The following is a 22,613-nucleotide window of genomic DNA, read 5'->3' on the forward strand; positions in this document are numbered from 1 at the left end:
AAGTTAGGTTTTTATATCATCTTTTATTTGAACAGCAAGCATTCTCAATGAAATTTATTATTATAGTTATTCATTCCTTTATATACACTAGTACGCATTCATTTACTCAAAAAACTATTGGTGAATTCTCTATTCTATGCCAGGCACTAGTGACACAAAAGAAAATGAACAGACCCGTTTTCATTACAAGATGGGAAGGGGACTTTATGCAGCTGAATCCAAGCTATGGATGGCCTTCCATGCCATCCTAACGAGCACACATTTTACTCTAGACAGATGCGAACTATTAGGGACTTTTAAGCAAAGAAATGGTCCGGTCAGTTCTGTATTTCAGACTGATAATTCTGACAGCTGTGGAGAAGATATTCAATATCTATGGGGAGTTACGTAGAGACATGGAAACTGCTAGGAGATCGTATCAATTCAGGTAAGAGAGTTTGGAAACTAAATGAGCTAAGAGAGATGGAAAATAGGGGATGGGTTTGTGAAACAGTGTGGAAACAGCATTTTATCACTAGGGAGACTCCCGTACACACCATGAAAAATAGTAAGCAAAAATATGGAGGAACTGTAGAGAGATATTCTTAATAAGCAAAAGGAAAATAAGACAACTATTCTAAAACTCACAAACTTCATTCTTTCATTCAGCTACGTGCTAGGCAGTTTTCTAGGTGTTGAGGATACAGAATTAATCCAAACAGACAAAAATCCCTACCCTCAAAGAGCTTAACCCTAATACGGTAGACAAGGAATGAATGAATGAAATGAACATAGTATGTAGGATGGTGCTAAGTCCTACGGAGAAAAATGAAGCAGGAGAATATTATATCATCAACTACTCTTGAACTAGCTGGTTTATTTCACATGGCTTTCAAAAAGCAACGTAAATGTTATCTGCTTTGGGACGACTTTCTTGCTCTTACCTCCATGACAATAAGATGGCCACAGTCTGTATGCCATCACACATGAACAAAGTATTGATCTATATCATACATATACACATCTCCCATTCTTTTCTCTATCTATACATTTGTCTCCATTCTTCCATCTATCTATACATTATAGCATGAATCTCCAACCATATTGTTATTACTCATTCTATACACATCTCCACAAATAGACTGGATCTTACTCCTCTACCCCAGCTTTGTATCTTCATATCTGGCACACATCAGGTCTATAATAAATATTGGTTCATTAGTCGGTAATAATACATAAGCTTGGACTTTTATAAACTGTATTTAGGCACACACATAAACTTCTGCCAAGAAAAGAACTACAAAAGAACCTAAATCCAACCTTCATAATTCCTGCATCAATCCATTTAATATAAGCTCTTTAAGGGTCTGCTTCATTCCAAGCAGACCCTTCCAAGGGGAAGAAAAAAAGGTCCCTCTCTACAGTCCATGAGAATTCCACAGCAGAACAAATAAGCTAAGCGAAAAGATGCAGCGAACTCAGAATAGGGAACCATGAGTACTGTAAGGCTTGGATTTTCACTCTTTAACAAAGGAAGAATCCTACAGGTGAACCACTGAAATTGGCTCCAGTCTTTTCTATGCCAATAAAGTCCAAAGCATACTGTGAGAGAAAAGACCATCACATATGGGAAGCATTAGTTTCCTTTAGTTTAATCAGACACTCCTATTGGAATCTCATATGGATCAATACTTATGTAAATTCACAACCACTAAAGAGATTTTGCCACTTAAAAGTCGAGTACTCCATAACATACAGAAGCCAATGCCCTGGTGTTTACATGTGTAACCAGCTGCGCGGGTCACCTTAGTTGCTGACGTATAAACCTTATACAAAAAAAAAATATATCATTTTGTTGATTAGACTTTTTTTTACCAAGAAAGAGCAGTACAACCACCTTTTTTAAAAAATAAAATTTCATAGAACCAATAAAGTTTTACATACAAGAAAACAGACATTTGTTTTATGAGCCCACCTAGTATACAAACAGCCCTTACATGCATAATAAGGATTATGCCCTTCTTTCTCCTCCATCATCAGCATCTATGAAAAAATTAAGATGTTAACTGTTAACAATTCCACTTGTATAATTTGTATGTAGTCCAACTCTTAAAGGGATCCATTATTCTTTGCCAGCAAAAACAAAAAAAAACAAACAAACCAACAAACGAAAAGACTTTTCCTGATATACTCAGGTGCAGAAGCTGCTAAACCAGGTAAAATCCCCATTAACAAGTTCTCCCTAAGCTACTTTCTTATCCAATTACCCAGCTGTCTAAACTGTTGAGTTGGAGGGGAGGAAGACGATGCCTATTCCTGGAGAGCAGAAATAGCCATTCCACGGCGAAGAAAGGGCAGCGCTCACTAGAGCTGTCTCCTTTGGGCAAGCTGCTGTCGGCAAGGAAGACTTGCAGTAGATGCAGATGTGTGCAAACCAGCTGCAAGAGCATTAACCCAAAAGAAGCTCTGTGTGGTGAGTGGTAGGATGGGTGTGTACAAAGCACTTTCCATTTACCCAGCATCACGATGGACAGCAGCTGAATCCTACTGAAAACTCCTTTTATATATCCTCACTTTGGTTGTGACTCAAAATCGTGATTTTTGTGATCAAGGCTCTCTGGGTTCAGACAAGTAGCTAACCAAGGGGTGTATGAATGCTATCATATTAATCTTGCCATTATTCTCTTCTTTTAACTAATCCAATATAGAGGCTGTGAAAACTGTTCACCCTAATAGTCCCATATCACACCATTTCAGTATTTACTATGCAATTTCTATAAAATATATAGTGGAAATCCCATTCTATACCAAGTTCAATTATCCACAGGATCTAAAATATACTATTTACAAAAGCTTTGACTCTAACAGCTAAGAGAAAAACTGGATCAGTTATGCACATACTTGACTATTAATGATAAAGATGACTGTTTCAGAATCATGCTAAGTGGAAAAATACTCCTTTAAATATGCTCAGAATATGTACCCCCAAAAAAGAGGAAAACTTTCCATTTTGTAGAAACAGAAACCACAGAATCTCTAGAATGGCAATATGATAAAAACAACAAGAAATTACTCGTCATGGGGGTGGTGGAGGAGGCAGAGGCAGTGGCGACATGAGGGGCCACTAACACTAACAGAGAGGGTGGTGTGTGTCAGGCACTGTTTTCAGAAATTTATGTATAACAGCTATCGAAGCTCCACCACAAGACTATAATTATTAGGCAATCTAGCTCCAGAATTGTACTCTTAATCACTGTGCTATAAATAATATGTTCTATGATGGGGGGAAAAAAAAGAAAGAAAAGAAGAATCACACAAAGATGTCTCAAGCATCTTTCCATAAACGATTCCTCGTTATTAAGTAGTGTTTATCAATAAACACAGTGTTATTACTACAGTCACATATGAAAATACTCTCCCCTACAGAAGCAAAGATGGAAGCGTGGAGCATCTTCCATGTACTTCCATGTACAGTCAAACATAACACAGTAAAGCTGGTGGGCAGAACCAAAGGCACTTGAATATCAGGATCAGTATCATGATAGTATTAGGACATTCTGTTTAGCCTTTCAAGGGGTAGAAGGAGGCTAGTTTATTTATACACACAGACTAAGGAGCACTTAACAATAGCTAAAAAAGCTTTTCTTCTTTTACTTTAATAACTTATACTTAATAATATTGAAAATAAAAAGTTGTTGCAGAAAATGACGCATTTTATAATTCTATGGGCTCTTCCTACTTTATGCATAACCGATCTGTATTAAGAAGAAATCATTAAGCAGCTATTAACATGTATTCAATTTCTGCATGAGTAAAATTGTGTAGAGATCAAAGGCATTGGTGTTTATTCTATATATGTGTCCCTGGTGATAAATAGGGAGGGGGAGGGTCAATCAGGTTTACACATACAGCCTAAAATCATAGAGAAGAACTTAAGAGTGAAGAATTCAAGAAGGAAACACTTTTTAAATAACTATTTAGAGAAAGAAGGCATTTTCCTTAAAATAACCTCTCTAATTAGAGTATAACTCTGTTAACTGGGCTAGAAAGAAAATAGAAATAATTATTACATTAAATAGAGTCTTTCTTCTCCTCGTACAATTTTTATTTTACAAAGAGAGAAAAACTGATGAAAGGAAGTCTAATGCAGAATGCATGCTGCACGCGAATCCATCAAATCTGCACACCAGCTCCACACTGGCACGGACTTCTTAACATCTTTTGTTTTGTTTTTTATCAGCATTGCCAGTTGTCAGAAACTATCATGGTTCAACGTGGGTGATTTATTCCTAGTCAAGTGGAACTGATTACTCCGCTGCTGAGGCCCTAATCACTGAGCAAACGTAGAAGGGGCTTCCTATAGGACGTAGTTCTAAGGACAAGAAATCCCAATACTTCTTGCAGTCGCCTAGCTACTTGGAACATCATTTAAAGGAAAGAATTTTTTGATGATGCCTCCACACTTGTTCTAAGCAGCCATCAGTGTCAAATGTATTGTGGAAAGCAAGTTACTCAGAAAGGCTCTGACCTTTACCTTCTTGGTTAATAATACCTCTCAGTATCAGTGGTAAAAGTACAGGCTGGATGAACTGGTCATAATCAGCTGGCAAAAGAGATCTACAGTAATCAATGGAATCTCAAAAGGAAAAATTCACTAAGTCCCCTGATCTACGCAATTGTTTGTCTACCATCCTGCAGGCCTGTGAAATGTACTAACAAGGCACAACTATACTTTACCAAAATGATCAGGGTTTGCCCAGACTGTACTGGCCTCTAAATTTTACTTGTCCAGTTATATGTTTCCAATGATTAGAGGATACAAGAGTTAACAAAGTCATGTGGAACTCTAAGCAGTGTCTTAAACACAATTTAGGTTGTTAAAACTCCCATATCTATATTCTCAATTACTGTTTAGGGTCTTTAACAAGCCCAGCAAAGATTTTGGCTGACAACCAATTATTTCTTTGGTTGAGTTTCCCTCCCAATCGTGCTATTCTCTCATCATATAAGTAATGGACGGATTACCGTGATGAATAAATAGCTAGCTATGTCCCACAGGGCAAGTTACTTGTTCCTTCTAATTACTTACCTACAAGACAAAGACCACTAATATTCCTTTCAATTCTAAAATACAACTGTATTCTTATGATGGGAAAGATGAGAACATTTAAAAAGTAATAAACTTCAGCAGAGTACTACTGTATTTTATCTTAAAAACTGTTCAAATCGAACTATACAGGAAGTATAGGTATGACCTTTAGGAAAATACAGGGTCCATTGCTCTGGTTAGATTTTATTAATTGTTGGGAGGGAAAGTAAGTTCCTTGATAGACTTGCTCATGGTACAGATAATGGAACTAGGGACCTCTTGAATTAAAATAACTGGATAATATGAAGCAAAAGCTGGTGAGACCAAAGGTCACTGCCAGTCAAGATCTGCTTGGTAGACAATTAAGGAAATGGCTCAAATACCTCTTTTTATATCTGGCAGGCATATATAAAAATTTGACGGATAGTCATATGCTAAAATTGCTTAAAAAAAAAAGAGGATCCATAAATCTATAGTGGCTGTGCTTTTGAAGCGGCAGCAATGATGAGACTGTACTTAGGACCTCAATTCACATCTATACAAATGGCATCCCTTGAAGTTGTACAATAAAAATAGATAGAACACTCTTAGATCTAATAGTTCACTACATTTTAGTGATGAAAGAACTCAGTATTTTTAAGTAACTAATTAAAGCAGAAACACTAGGCTTAGTTTCTGCCCATCCCCCCACAAAGAACCACTATTCTTTGTATTACTTACTACCAATAACAAAGTTGGGAAAAATCAAGTACATAACAATAGAAGGCTAGCTAAATTAAATATGCTCTATCAACCATTGCAATTCATATATTGATGATTAATTAAGGATATGCAAACTTCTTTATTATATAATATTACATGAAAATGAAAAGTTATCAAAATGTACAATATTATCCCAATTTGAAGGAAAAGTTTATTTTTACATAGAATTTTCCTCGTTATACCTTTTCCACTTTTTTCAGATATTCAGAATGGACATACATCATTTCAATGATAATGACAAAAGCAATAATTTTCTAACTCCTATCTGTGAAATTTTAGGATTTACAAGAAATATGATTAGGATCATGATAAGAGAGATTCTCCTAACATACGCACTTAACAACATGGGAAATCTCTAGCGGTTTCTGTGGGACATGTGAGCATTTCTATTTAACCCACACCTTCCACCGGTGCATACTGTGGGACCAAGCCAAGCTGTCAGAGACTTGGGGGGTTTTCCGCAATGCCAAAGCAAGACTGAGAGATGACAAATGAATCCAGAGAAAACAAGACTTTCGAAACCTATTTGAAATATAAGGTCCAAAGGAAACAGCAACAGGATGCTTCACATAGTTTAAGTCTAAATTCAAGTTCATCTCACTAAATTTTTATTTTAGCCAGGCCTACTTTTATGGCCTGAAGTAAGCTAACTTGTACTAAAAGTCAATCCTAGTGTGACAAGGCTGGGTTTCCCAAGAAGCAGACCTTGAGACAGATTTTACTGTTCAAGAAATTAGAGGGTGCTCTTGGGATCAATACCAGTGGAAAGGAAGTGGAGCAGGGGGGAGCATGATGGTGCAGAGGGAGAAATTAGGGCTTCCATGAAGTCCCAAAGGATTCAGACAACCCCATGGGGAGCTCTGAATCTGTGATGACCTTTCAGAGTTGCCCCAAGTCAGGGCAATGGATTCAAGCCCTTGTACCCTACAAGGATCAATCACTGGAAACCAATGGGGAGGGGTGTGGCCTTGTACAAGGTAGGTCTCTTTAGCCAAGGCAATCTCCACAGGGGATACTTCCAGCACCTGGGGGAATACATCCTTCAACCTTCAAGGGGGGATCTGGGTCACTCATCACAGCATCCATTATACCCAGCAGCTATGTATGTGCTCTTTCTAGTTAAATAACATTTAACATGAAATTGTAACTGCCCTCAATTTATGCTATATTTGAACCATATACGTAATTTTATGGCTTTGTAAAACCTAGAGACCCTTCTATCGCAACTAGATTGTTTCACCAATGGTGGGCATTTTGAAGCAGGAGTTCGGGGATGGCCTTTAAGGTGTGTCTGACATCCCAGTCCACACAAATGAGCCATGTGCATTTTTACATGAAGAGCACCCGCAGCTTTCATCAGATTGTCAAAAGGGTAGGAGAAAAGTAAAAAATCATTAATTAGTGGCATTCTTTTCAAATACCTACAACATTTTCTAAAACGAATAGTCACTTCACTTAAACTTGCTTGCTTAGCTGTTTTACAAAGATACTGTGTTACCAAATTTGCTGTGTAAGAGTTTGGCCTGGTTGGGATGCAGGGAGAATAGATCCAAACAACAGTTCCTCACCCAAATGCAATGGAAGCCCAAGAATCTTATTAAATTTAGTAAATTCTCCTTGGTCAACTTGAATGATTTGTCTAATCTGAAAAACCCCTGTAGGAAAAAAAAAGTGTCAGGAGAAAAAAGTAAGGAGGTCTGGCAATTACAGGAAGATAAAATAGATAAAGGACAAAATACATGTCTGATGCTGGAAGCTATTTTCTGGTGAGGGTGTACACATCGGTATGGCAGAGAGAAGGAAGAGCACAAAAAGCTACTTCATCAAAGTTTGATTTAATAACTTCTTCAGGAGGTTAATTATTTCAACTTCTCAACTAGAGTTGACAGGCACCTAGGCATCTATCCAAACAGGCATTCCCACAGGTGAGAATGCAATGCAAGTTAATTCATGCCAAATTATAAGCAGTTTTAAGCAGAAGAAAATATTAACTGTGCTTCAAAACTTTGATCAAGCATTTTTTTTCCAAATCCTTTGCCCCTTTCTAGATACTTATCTATGTAATATCTATACTGTGACAAGTTCCTACTACACGGTCTCCTGAGAGACTACTAAGAACAACCTTTGTCCCAAAAGGATGACCCTTCCATATGACTTGTTAATTACTATTTTTCAAGTTTAAAATATGTTTTCAGTCAAAACAGAAGTCAGGGCACTCCAAACTAGAGCTTGCAAGACTCTGAGAATATTAATATGGCATACGATCAACAGAAAATGGACACATTACATAAATCCTCAAATTATTCATGAAGCTACTTAAAAGTCCAAAGAAATGATGCTTTAATAAGAGTCAAAATTATTTCTGTGTTGTACAAAGCATTACACTATAAGCCTTTGAATGCTTCTTGTTTATATTATACCCTAGCACTTGAAAATAAAGCATTTATCCAAAGGCTATGTTCTCTCAGGTCCATTCCTATTGCCTCCATGATAATGGTGGTAGAACAAGTTTCTACATCTCTCCAGGTGAAAAATACAAGGCTCTTTAAAAACACATCCACTCTTATCCCAGGAATGCCAGGTTGATCCACCATACAAAAATCAATCAATATAATGTACCATATTAATAAAGAACAGAAACCACATGATCATCCCAATAGCTACAGAAAAAGCATTTGACAAAATCCAACACCTCTTCATGATAAAAAAACACTCAATAAACTAGGAACAGAAGGGAACTTCCTCAACTGGATAAAAGGCATCTGTAAAAATCCCAGTTAACATCATACTCAAGGTGAAAAATGAAAACCTTTCCCCTAAGATAAAGAACAAGACAAGGATGTCCACTCTCACCACCTCTATTCATCATTACACTGGACAATTAGGGAAGGGCAATTAGGGAAGAAAAAGAAATAAAAGGCAGCCACATTGGAAAGAAAAGGTACAGCTACCTCTATTTGCAGATGGCATTATCGTATACATAGAAAATACTAAAGAATCCACTAAAACACCATTAAAGATAATAAACCAATTTAGCCAAATTTCAAAACCCAAGACCAATAAACAAAAATCACTTGTATGTCTTTACACTAAAACTAAATAATCTAAAAATGAAGTAAAGAAAATTCCCTTTACAACAGCATCAAAAATAATAACATATTTAGGAATAAATTTAAAGAAGTGCAAGGCTTGTAAACTGAAAACTACAAAACATCAATGAAAGAAACTAAAAACAACCTAAATAAGTTAAAAGACATCCTGTGTTGATCAACTGAAAGACCTGATGTTGGGGGGCGCTTACCTGTTTTTTTGGACTCCCAAAAGCCAAAACGATCTTGAAAAGGAACAAAGGTAGAGGATTCACAGTGTCCAATATCAAAACCTATTACAAAGCTACAGTAACCAAGACAGACATATAAATTGATGGAACAGAACTTAAAGTTCAGAAATGAACATGTGTGTCTATGTACAACTGATTTTTAGCAATGGTCCCAAGACCATTCAGTGGAAAAAGAACAGTCTTTTCAACAAATGGTGCTGGGACAAATGGATATCCACATGCAAAATAATGAAGTTGGATCCCTACCTTACACCATATACAAAAATTAACTAGCAATGGACCAAAGACCTAAATGTAAAAGCTAAAACTATAAAACTCTTAGAAGAAAACACAGGAGGAAATCTTTGTGACCTTCAATTAGGCAATGGTTTCTTAGATATGATGTCAAAAACATAAGCAACTAAGGAAAAAACAGATAAACTGGACTTCATCAAATTTAAAACTTTTGTGCATCAAAGGATGCTATCAAGACAGTGAAGAGATAACCCAGAGAATGGGAGAAATATTTGCAAATCACTTATCTGGTATGGATGGAATCTCCCGAATAAAGACTTTCTAGAACTCAACAATAAAAAGACAAATAACTCAATTTAAAAATGGGCGAAGGATCTGAATAGACATTTCTCCAAAGAAGATACACAGATGGCCAGCAATTACATGAAAAGACATTCAACATCATTAGTCATTACGGAAATACAAGTCAAAACCACAACAACGTACCACTGCACACCCATTAGAATGGCTATTTGAAAAAGAAAAATAACTAGTGTTGGCAGAAACGTAAAATGGTTCAGCCGCTTTAGAAACAGTTTGGCGGTTCCTCAAAAAGTTACAGGTAAAGTTAACGTCAATTCTATTCCAAGATATAAACTCCAGAGAAATGAAAAACATATGTTCATACAAAAACTTGTACATAGATGTAACACAATCATTATTCAAGTGGAAACCACCCAAACGTCCAGAAACTGATGAATGGATTAAAAAAAATGTGCTATATTCATTACAATGGAATATTATTCAGCCATAAAAAGGAATAAAGTACTGACACTTGCTACAACATCATAAACCTTGAAAACATTAAGTTAAAGAAGCAAGACATAAAAAGCTACATATTATATGATTACATTTATATCTAGAATAGGCAAATTGATAAAAACAAAAAGTTGGTAGTGGTTGCAGACACAGGTAGGGGTTGTGACAGGTATGGGTTTCTTTTTAGGGTCATGAAAATGTTCTGGAACTGGACAAAAGTGATGGTTGCACAACCTTGTAAATATACCAAAAACAACTGAATTATATAGTTTAAATTGGTAAAGTTTACAGTATGTGAATTATATCTCAATTAGGGAGGAAAAAAAGCATCAATCCAATTAATCCCATGGTGCTAGCTTTAAAAGTCAAGGTTCCCCCCTCCCCCCCTCCATCCAGGGGTTTTTACAACCAAAAAATGTTTCTAGATCTTGTACAATGCCCCTTTTGAGACAAAACTGTCCCTCCCGTCCCAGTTAAGAAACACTGATATAAATGGAATGAAACTGTAATCTATTCATTTGAAGTGTCAATCTTTAAAAAGCATAGTTTCTGTGACAGAATAAGAAAATAGAAAAAAAAAAAAAGTCAAGGTTCCCAATATCCATCAACGAAGCGTGAAACTACTCTAGTACTGAGATTTATCTGGCGTTATTCCCCAAATAACACAAATACAGGTAACAGTTTAGTCAAGTTTCTCTGTTCTTAATGGACTTAAAAATTCTCTTGCAATCACTGTGTCATCCATGCACATAGTCTGACGCACATCTAGATGGCGTCTCTTCCACGTTAGATCACTCATACGCAAAAGTTTTCATCTAGACAGTTGTGCTGCTCACCTATGATGATCTCCAAATTAAATACATAGCATTAATTCACCTTCTGCTGTCAGCCTGCCCTTTCTGCACACCTTATTCCTCTGTACCCTTTTCCTATCAATTATTTTCATACCCAGTGATAATGCCTCAACTGGGTAAAACAATTTAAAACTGTTTAGAATTCCTTCTGGTTTGAAGTGACTTCTGTTGACAGCAATGGATGATAGTAGACGTCCTATGAATAAGAGATTAAAACACTGAGCAAAAAAACAAACAAACAAAAAAACACTGAGCAGAACATGGAAATACACAAAAAAGTCATACGACAACAGAAAAGGAAGTGAGAGCTTTATTACCATACCGCACAAACAAAATCTCGCCCTCATATTCTCAATCCTTTATCCAACATTTTTATTCAACTGGAGCAGATATTTTGCACAGACGGCCGCAACAATGTCTCCGACTTTACGGCTCTTCTGTAAGTGGCTTTGCCACTCCTCCAGTAAGACGTGGAGTATTTTTCTTGACGCTCCCGCCACCAAATCAAGTTAGGTCCTGTGACTACTGTGACCAGAAGAGTACAGACAAAAGGAATCCCCTGCTGCTTCCAAACCAACTCCTAGCGTAACCCTTAACTGGCCACGTAGACACGTAGCCAGAGGCCAAGGAATACCCAGGCAGGATGTACGCAAATGAAGCAACCATCCTGGTAGTGGGTCACTCAGCTGCAGACACCCCCAGCTGTCACCAAACAAATCAGGGACAAACTATGGAAGAGAGCCCTTCCTGAATTCCTGATTCACAAATAAAATGCCTGTTTACTCCACTAAGCTTCAGTGACAGTTTATTATGCAGCGAGAGGTTTTCCTCCCCCTGTCTACCTTTACAATGCTATTGCTCTTTCTGTTTTAATCACGGATATCGAAAGTGTATTGTTTCTAGATTATCAGAAGATAGGGATGAGGCATGTTGTGTTTTCTTTTATTGTTTTTATTTTTTGGAGAGGGGTGTTCTGGAAGAGGAGGGATGGTGAGGAGGAACATAATACGAAAAGATATATAATGAAAAGATATTTTGTAACAAAGTGAACTAAGATCCTCCCTTTTTTAGGGAATAATTCTTCAATCATTGTAAGATGTCACTTGTATAAGACCAGAATCAGTTAAAAACAGTTATCTACTGACAAATGGAAGTTAAATCAGACTTTGCAAGTTCAACTATCTACCCTCCTTAAGGTTTACTTGAAAAAGTGAGGGGAAAAAAGTTATATGAAGCAAAGTAAATCCACATGGAGCATATTCCCCAGCAGAAATGTTATCATCAATCAGACTTCATTTACTATGCATTGTTTTTTCAATAAAATATTTCAAGAATTTAGCTATACATATTTTCCACTGAGGACAAAAATTTTTAATTAAACTGAGTTCTATTAAAAAATAATAAAGAAAGAAAGAAAAGGGACAATTCTAATGCCTAAGTATATTAAGTTTCCAACTTAAAATCCAATTAGGGCCTGACCTGCTCTTCTTTCAACTTAGCTTCATTAGCAGCTGGCTTGTGATTTAAAAATAATATTTAGAGAACATTACAATTAATCCTTATTAAAAATAAAAGCACAATTTTTAAAATATTAATTTTCTCAGAATAAATTAGTAAATATTGTTTTCAATGATAAAATATATTCTTTCCATTTTATGATATGGAAAAAGTGAAGAAATGAACATGTGCTTAAGTCAAGACTCTACAGCAAACAAATAGAGTATATAAAGAAGCTATTCTTTCTGACTTCCTATGGAAAACAAAGTAACAGGAGACTTAAAGAACCAATCTAGGACCACAAAAAGGGAAAACTTTCCAATTCAATTATCAGTTAGCTTTCTGCTACCGATAAATCTAACCTCTAAATACCAAAACCTAGGAAACTGGAGATGCAGGCAAGGTGAAATAAAGAGAAGTTACAGACGCATAGAAGGGGAAGATGATAACGTCTGCGTCAGCAAATTAAACTCCAAGCTACATTACCATTTATAATCAATCAAGCAAGAAGCTGTACAATTTTAACACAGATTTTGAATGCAGCTCAGATTCAAATGCTCAATTACATTTTCCAGGTCAGTGATTTATTATAAAGATAAGAAATTTACTGTAACACAAAACTACTTTAAACCATAGGGGAGAGCCCTGGAAAGGAGAGGCCACTGCTAATCCCATTGTACTGCATGCTTGGCCATCTGCTATTGTCTCATTTCATTCTCTGAGCACAGGGCTACCCCTGTGCGTACAAATACATATACTACCTAGAAAGCTGGAAGGCTATGGGCAGGCAGTGGTGGCCCAGTCAGAGCCAAAATCGGTCCAGAGTATGTGATTCACAATCCAGCCACTATCAAAGCTGCTACTATTTTCAGAAAACAAGGACTTTTCATGCATATTTAATATGCCAAAGTAATACATTATTTCCTGGTATTCTCCTTAAATATTAAAATAGTTAAATATTACTTAAATTTACAATTGTAAGTATTATTTGTGAGAAAAATGATAGAGAATGCAGATGACAAGAACAAGGAAAGGATGAAAGCAGAGTTACCATCTGCTCTTCCTTATGGAATAAATGTCTAAATCAAGAAGCAAAATAGGGACCTCCCTGGTGGTGTAGTGGTTAAGAATCCGCCTGCCAATGCAGAGGACATGGGTTCAAGCCCCAGGAAGATCCCACGTGCCGCGGAGCTAATAAGCCCATGCACCACAACTACTGAGCCTGCATGCCACAACTACTGAAGCCCACGAGCCTAGAGCCCATGCTCCGCAACGAGAGAAGCCACTGCAATGAGAAGCCCGCGTACCGCAATGAACAGTAGTCCCCGCTCGCTGCAACTAGAGAAAGCCTGCACGTAGCAATGAAGACCCAACGCAGCCAAAAATAAATAAATTAAAAAAAAAAGAAGAAGCAAAGTAGGTTAAGTGTTGCATAGAATTAAGACATGTCTCCAGGGACTTCCCTCGTGGTCCAGTGGTAAAGAATCCGCCTTACAATGCAGAGGATGCTGGGTCGATCCCTGGTCAGGGAACTAAGATCCCACATGCCGCAGGGGCAACTAAGCCCATGCACCACAACTGCTGAGCCCACGTGCCACAAACTATAGAGCCCACGAGCTCTGGAACCTGCGCACCACAACTACAGAGCCCATGCGCCCTGGAGCCTGCACACCACAGCTAGAGAAGAGAAAACCTGCCGCTACAACTACAGAGAAGCCCACGCGCTGCAACGAAAGACCCTGCGTGCCTCAATGAAGATCCCGCATGCTGCACCTAAGACCTGATGCAGCCAAAAGTAAATTTAATTAATTAATTTTAAAAAAAAAAGACATGTCTCCAGGAAAATCTCAAGTTCCACCTGTAAGGTTATACTTCAGTATACCACCGCAGGTAAATTTCTAAAGTTTCTGATGGAAAATCTTCAGGGCCAGGGGAAAGAAATATTGAATTCTATTTATTAGTTTCCTAAATAAACTAAGAGGACAATAAAGATGAGTACATTCTCTGAAAACCTTCTCATTATGTAAGAAACGGGAATAATTTTCCCAGAGACCAGGTAATATGAGAGATCATAATAAGAAAGAAAAGGCAGTGAGAGACAGAGCTCTACCAGAAATTTTTAGGAATCCGTATTACAAATGTATGAAGTCCAGAGGTGAAATTCCAGGGCGTGACCCTCTGGAAAGGACACTATTCCCCTTTTCCATTCACACCGCTCTCTCAGCTTGGGACGTCTTACCCCTTCCCCATCTGTCTAGCAAACTTTCACACACCTTTCAAGACTCGACTGCTAAGACCTCTCTTAGACTCCTTTCACACAGGTCGAATCTGGAATGTCTTGCTTTGTGCCCACTGTACACCACTTGTATGTTAACTTCTTTAACTGCTACAACCCTGAGACTCTGAGAGCAGAAACGATCCTGTCTGTGTACTTAGCACAGTGCCAGGTGCACAGCAGAAGGCAATGTTGACTGCATGAATGAGACAGCGGAGGACGCCTGGGAAGACTGGGACGCCCACAGGAACATAAAGTGACTGTGAAACTATAAATGTACTCAGTAAGGGGGGAAAGGAGAGAAGCCAAGAAGATTCCAGTGTATACAAATAGACACACTGCTTAGAAAGCTAGGCCAACATGCACATGATCAAGCGGCTCACATCACTCCAAGAAGGAATTATACAGAATGACAATGAGTCCAATGGACTCAGACTTTCAAGACAGATTTCTTCTGGATGAAGAACAGAGGAGAAAACGGATTTACAAAGGAACTGCACTGTATAGCACAGGGAACTGCTCGATATTCTGTAACAACCGAAATGGGAAAAGAACTTGAAAAAGAATAGTTACATGTAAATGTATAACTGAATCACTTTGCTGTACACCTGAAACTAACACAACATTGTAAATCAACTATACTCCAATATAAAATAAAAATTTTTAAAAAATAAAAAATAAATTAGACCTGCCAACAAACTGGGATTACCAAAAAAAAAAAAAAAAAAAAAAAATTCCTACAGACAACAAAAGGAGGTCTAAGAATTGTTTGGATAAACATATCAATCTGATAGAGTTTTCTTACAATATACCACAAAAGTCTTTTCTGGGCCTATGCAACATTTTATCACCTACATGGATGCATAAAGAATATATTCATGGGCATCCCTGGTGGTGCAGTGGTTAAGAATCCACCTGCTAATGCAGGGGACACGGGTTTGAGCCCTGGTCCGGGAAGATCCCACATGCCGCGGAGCAACTAAGCCTGTGCGCCACAACTACTGAGCCTGCGCTCTAGAGCCCGCAAGCCACAACTACTGAGCCCGCGCTCTACAGCCTGCGAGCCACAACTACTGAGCCCGCATGCTGCAACTACTAAAGCCCGCATGCCACAACTACTGAAGCCATTGCGCCTAGAGCCCGTGCTCCACAACAAGAGAAGCCACCGCAATGAGAAGCCTGTGCACAGCAACAAAGAGTAGCCCCCGCGCGCCGCAACTAGAGAAAGCCCACACGGAGCAACAGAGACCCAACACAGCCAAAAATAAATAAATAAATTTACTTTTTTTAAAAAAAGAATATATTCATAAGGGTTGAAGGCATAAAACTGAAGGAGATAAACAGACTAAATAAATCAAGTTTCAAAAGATTCTCAAAGATTAGAATCATTGGCTGAATTTAGCAAAGTAAAATGTAATAAGAATAAACAATATTAACACCTATTAATATATGCATGGTATATAACACTTCATGGGTTCCAAGGTGCTTTTATACACATTACATCATTTAACAACCCCCCCCAAAGTAACTATTATACCCTGTCTACAGATGAGGAAACTGAGGGTTAGTGAGTTTTCCCAATACCACATTTCAGGGAGGGCCAAGAACAGAACATTAATCACCTTCTAATCATCTCTCTTGCAACTAGATTCAGAAATCCAAAGAGTACAAGCACGGAGGAAAAAGGAGTGTAGAAAAACAACTGCCGTCAGAAACCTTAATCAGCGCAAGTAAGAATGATGGGGGCTGTCAAATATAGGCTCCCAATATCTAAAAATCATCCCGCTGAAGGAGGATTACACTTGTTCAGTACGGCCCAAGTTAATCTTAACCAGCAAACACAATAAGTAGCCAAATTCTGGTTCAAGGAAAGAGGGTCAAAACTGTCCAAGCCATTCATTCATCTTAATTGGACATATCTGACCATAAGGTGAATAAATCCATTTGCCAGACTCTGTAGGAAATTTTAATCAAACAAACAGCTGGGCTTTATCAAATGAGACTCTACATCTGCACCAGACATTGTTTCAAAATATACAAATAAACTTCTAGAGAAAGGTGGTTCTAATTTCACAATTATAAAATTAGGAATAAATTTAAAGTAAAACATAGGAAAAATTCTTTCTCAATGAAGATAGATATGTAGGTACAGAGAAGGTTTTTTCTAGGCATTTTTATTATTCATATTCAAACAAAAGGAAACATATAAAGTATATAATAAGCACCCATGTACCAGCAATGCAAATTAAACAGAAGTAAATCTGCCTCCAGGTATTTTAAATATATTTCAAATATAAATAAATATATACCTATATGTTATGAAGTACGTTAAATTACACACAAACGCATTACCCATTGTAAGAATGAGAATTACCTAAAGATACTCATATACTCTTCCTTATCCCAACCCTCTTCCCTTCCCTACCTCCAGAAGAAATAACTTTGCTGAATTTTTATCCTAAATATTCCCTTGCCCTAAAACGAAAAGAATAATATATTCCACTGTGTGACTATACCACAAATTACTAACTCAATCATTCTGTCAATAAACATATGCAAAGTGCTTCCTCAGTTCTGTTTTGGTTTTTTCCTTAATGCAAACAAGGTTACTATGAGCGTTCTTACATACATCCTGGAGTTCATCTAAAGTGTATGTATCTGGCAGGGTACCCTTATGTTTAGTAAGCGCTTTCCAAAATAGTTGTACCTATTTAAAAACCCAACAGCACTGTGTGAGAAATTCAGTTGCCATATTTACCAACACCTGATACTGTGAGACTTAACTTTTGCCAACACAGCTTACAACAGTGAGTATAAAATGGTTTCTTAATCTGGTCTTATTTTACATTCCACTGATTACAGTGAGGGTACATAACTTTTCATATTTATTTGCCATGTGTGTTTCCTCTTATATAAGTTTTATTAACACATACACAGGTTGTACAAAAACACGCATCCTGACCTAAGATACGGGTGCATGCATAAACACCAAAGCAAGCGTTTATTTCTGGGAGAGAATGGAGGGGAATACTCTCAAGAAAAGACATGCCAAAGAACTTTGACTCTGTTTGAAATTTTACTTCCCAAGTTGAGTAATTACTATTAATTATTATATTATTCTCTATGCTTTTTGAATCTCACAAATAATTAAATTATAAAATGTAAAAAGATAATATAAATGCATGGTCAACAAGCAAGCACCCAGCGGACTTCCCTGGTTGTCCAGTGGTTAAGACTATGCTTTCCAATGCAGGAGGTACAGGTTCAATCCCTGGTCAGAGAGCTAAAATCCCACATGCCTCGCGGCCAAAAAACCAAAACATCAAACAGAAGCAATACTGTAACAAATTCAATAAAGACTTTAAAAATGGTCCACATCAAAAAAAAAATCTTAAATAAAAAGGTACACTTAAAAAAAACAAACAAACAAGCAAGCACCCAGGACCACTCTTGAAAAAGTATTCAAAGGAGTTCTTGGGGAACCAAGAACTAAATGAAATGTAAACCTTGGGAACAGGTAAGCCATGGTGCTACAAACAGTGGTAAACATTAAATTCACTTAAACACAGAAATAAAGGCTAAACAATCTGAGTCACGATTACAGAAAAGACTTTTTCCCCTTCAAAAACCAACACAACGTAAATATGAAAAGTATTGCGGACTCAGCAAAAGACAACAAAGCTTACCAACAAAAATCAGGAAGGGGGCTTATAAACAAACTAAGTATTTTTCATAAAAAGCAGTCAAAGAAACAGAGGCAGATAAACGAAACAGACCAGAAACAGGCCCAGATTTAAACAATTTATTTTTGGCATTTCAAATCAGGAGGAAAAAGGTAGATTATTTAATAAATATTATAATGATGACTGGCCACATATAAGAAGAAAAAGCTGAATCATTAAAGCCAATATATAAATTTTATAAAACAATTTTTAGGTATAAAGAAAAAAGAAACTTTAAATGTACCAGAAGAAAGCATGCGTGAATTACTTAAAAACCTTGGTGGGCATAAGGACTTTCTGAGCATGACCGAAAACTGAGAGGACACAGAGGAAAGGACAACTAAATTTGACACATAAATTCTAAAACAAATACCATAAAGGAAGTAAAAAAGAAAATGACAAACAAGAAAATATATTTGTAAAACATGAGGAAAGAGGCCAATGCACTTACTAGGGAACCCCTATAAATCAATAAGGGAAAAAAATAAACCATCTAATAGAAAAATGTAGAAATGACATGAATATGTAGCTTCAAAACGAAGAAAACCCTATGAAAAAATGCTCAACATGCACTCAAATTTAAATAAATACTAAGCAAGAAAGTAGATATTTTTGGAACTTCCCTGGTGGCGCAGTGTTTAAGAATCCACCTGCCAATGCAGGAGACATGGGTTCGAGCCCTGTTCTGGGAAGATCCCACATGCCGCAGAGCAACTAAGCCTGTGTGCCACAACGACTGAGCCTGCGCTCTAGAGCCCACAAGCCACAACTACTGAGGCTGCGCGCCTAGAGCCTGTGCTCCGCAACAAGAGAAGCCACCGCAATGAGAAGCCTGTGCACCGCAACGAAGAGTAGCCCCTGCTCGCTGCAACTAGAGAAAACCCACGCGCTGCAACTAGAGAAAACCCAAGCACAGCAACAAAGACCCAACGCAGCCATAAATAAATAAATAAATGGGGGGGCGGGGGGAGAGAGAGAGAGGAAGGAAGGAAGGAAAGAAGAAAGAAGATATTTTTAAATTATCTACGAGGTCAGTGGAAATTTTTAAAGGCTTGGCAACAAACGTCTGATGAAGCTGTGCAGAAACTCATCTTAATATATAAAAACACAAGCCTTTTAGAGAACTGGGCATCCATCATTTTTAGATGCATACAATATCAATTCATGAATGAGGTATGTTTATGTCATTAATTGTTATGCTGCTATAACAAATATATAAACAAGAAAAAAACCCTATAAATATCTACTTATACAGCTATAGGACATCAGTTAATTATGGTGCAAGTGAGACACCGAAAACCATGCAGACGTTAAAAACAATGAGATAAAGCTACGTATAAAGAGACACAAAAATATGTTTATTTTTAAACAAATAAAAAAGTATGATCGGGCTTCCCTGGTGGCGCAGTTGTTGAGAGTCCGCCTGCCGATGCAGGGGGCGCGGGTTCGTGCCCCGGCCCGGGAAGATCCCACATGCCGCGGAGCAGCTGGGCCCGTGAGCCATGGCCGCTGAGCCTGAGCGTCCGGAGCCTGTGCTCTGCAATGGGAGAGGCCACAACAGTGAGAGGCCCGTGTACCAAAAAAAAAAAAAAAAAAAAAAGTATGATCCCACTTGTCTGTTTTAAAAAAGGTGTGTAATATACGTATGCCTATATATGCATAGATATTTTATAGAAGAGTATACCAATAACTATTAACAAGTTACATCTCTAAGGAGCTGCACTGAGAGGGTCAAAGGATGAGAAAAGATAAGTTCATTTCATATGTTTTTGCACTTCTTGAATTTTTTTTTACTTTGAACATATATTACTTTCATAATTTAAAACTAGCTAATTTTTTAATCCACATTGTCATTTCTTAGTGTCTTTTCTTTAACTGAGGTATAACTGACATGTAACACTGTGTAGTTTCAGGTGTACAACATAATGATTCAGTATTTGTATATACTGCAAAATATCACCACAATTAAGTCTAGTTAACATCTGTTACCATACATCGTTATGAAATTTCTTTTCCTGTGGTGAGAACTTCTAAGATCTACTCTCTTAGCAACTTTCAAACATGCAGTACAGTACTGTTAGCTATATTTAGTCACCATGCCATACGTAACATCACCAGGACTTATTTATTTTATAACTGCAAGTTTGCACCCTTTGACCCCCTTCTTAGTGCATTAAAATCTAGATTTTAAAACAGTTGAGTACATTTACTCAATATTTCAAATATTTCAAAACGAATATATTTCAAATATACTAGTGATTCTACATTATGCATAAAAATTAGACCAAAAAAGTTTCAGAGGCTAAACTTTTACAATGATTGTACAACTCTCTCCCCCAAAGTATACTTCAGAATTATTTTTTCTATTAAAAAAATATTTGTGGGCACACTAGAAGTTAGTAGCAAAGTTACAGCAACAATCTACAGTGGGAATAACCCAGGGATTTACAGCAAGCCAAAACATTTATACACATTGACCAAGAAAAAAAAAGAGTACTCAAGTGTGTAACAAGTTTTGCAAAGCTAATGTGTTTCAAAGTTCCCAATTAAAAAGCAATATAAGCGGGCTTCCCCGGTGGCGCAGTGGTTGAGAGTCCGCCTGACGATGCAGGGGACACGGGTTCGTGCCCCGGTCCGGGAAGATCCCACATGCCGCGGAACGGCTGGGTCCGTGAGCCATGGCCGCTGAGCCTGCGCGTCCGGAGCCTGTGCTCCGCAACAGGAGAGGCCACAACAGTGAAAGGCCCGCGTACCGCAAAAATAAAATAAAATAAAATAAAAATCTAACATTTATTAAAAAAAAAAAAAAAAGCAATATAGGGACTTCCCTGGTGGTCCACAGGTTAAGAATCCGCCTTCCAGTGCAGGGTACACGGGTTCAATCCCTGGTCAGGGGAATAAGATCCCACATGCCAGGGGGCAACTAAGCCCACGCGCCTCAACTAGAGAGCCCGTGTGCTGTGAACTACAGAGCCCATGTGCTCTGGGGCCCATGCGCCACAACTAGAGAGAGAAAACCCACATGCCACAACTAGAGGGAAGCCCGTGCACCGCAACAAAAAGCTTGTGAGCCACGACAAAAGGTCCCCTATGCTGCAACTAAGACCTGACGCAGTCAAAAACAAACGAACAAACAAAAAGCAATATAGGGGAAGTTTCTACAAGCTAAACATAGTCTAACCATATATCCAGCCATCATGCTCCTAGGTATTTACCCAAATGAGTTAAAAACTTGTGCCCACACAAAAACCTGTATGTGGATGTTTATTTATAGCAGCTTTATTCATAATTGATAAAAATTGGAAGCAACCAAGATGTCCTTCTGCAGGTAATTACATAAACAAACTGTAGTACATCAGACAGCAGAATATTATTCAGCGATAAAAAGAAGTGAGTTATCAAGCCATGAAATGAAATGGAGGAATTTTAAATGCATATAGTAAGTAAAAGAAACAAGTCCTGGAAAGGGTGCATACTGTATGATTCCAAATACATGACATTCTGGAAAAGGCAAAACTATAACCAGTAAAAACATCCGTGGTAGCGAGCTGGGAGAGAGGTGAACAGGTAGAACACAGAGATCTTTAGGGCAGTGACGATACTCTGTATGACTCTGTAATGGTGGATCCATGTCATTATACATTCGGCAAAACCCACAGAACTGTACAAGACAAAGAGTGAAACCTACTGTAAGCTACACACTTCAGTTAATAATAATGTACCAATATCGGTTCATCAATTTTAACAAATGTACCACACCAATGCAAGATGTTAATAAGGGGAAACTGTGGGCAGGAAATAAATGGGAAAATGCCCTAAAAATAAAGCCTGTTAATTTAAGAAGAAGAAGAAGAAAGCAATAGAGGGTATCTCAAAGGCATAGGGAAGGGAAGAGCCCAGCGGAAGGTGCTCGGCTGGGGGTTGTAGTTAACGTGGGACAAAACCAGGTGACAAGCAAGGAGGAAGGGGGAAGGGCCGCACCACAGCACACAGAGCACTCGTGTGGCCAGGGAGGGGCTGCTGGTCCCATGCTCCTCTTGGGGAACTCACAGCGAGCCATCTG

At 37.9% G+C, this 22,613-nt stretch overlaps 1 protein-coding gene across 6 annotated transcripts in view; it reads right to left on the minus strand.

Annotated features, from left to right (window-relative positions):
* The window catches only part of ERC1 (ELKS/RAB6-interacting/CAST family member 1), a 393,002-nt gene that overhangs the window by 246,746 nt on the left and 123,643 nt on the right, over window positions 1-22,613 (minus strand). The gene's annotated exons all lie outside the window — the stretch shown is intronic.

Source organism: Delphinus delphis, chromosome 11 (assembly GCF_949987515.2).
Source record: "Delphinus delphis chromosome 11, mDelDel1.2, whole genome shotgun sequence".
NCBI classification, from domain to species: domain Eukaryota; kingdom Metazoa; phylum Chordata; class Mammalia; order Artiodactyla; family Delphinidae; genus Delphinus; species Delphinus delphis.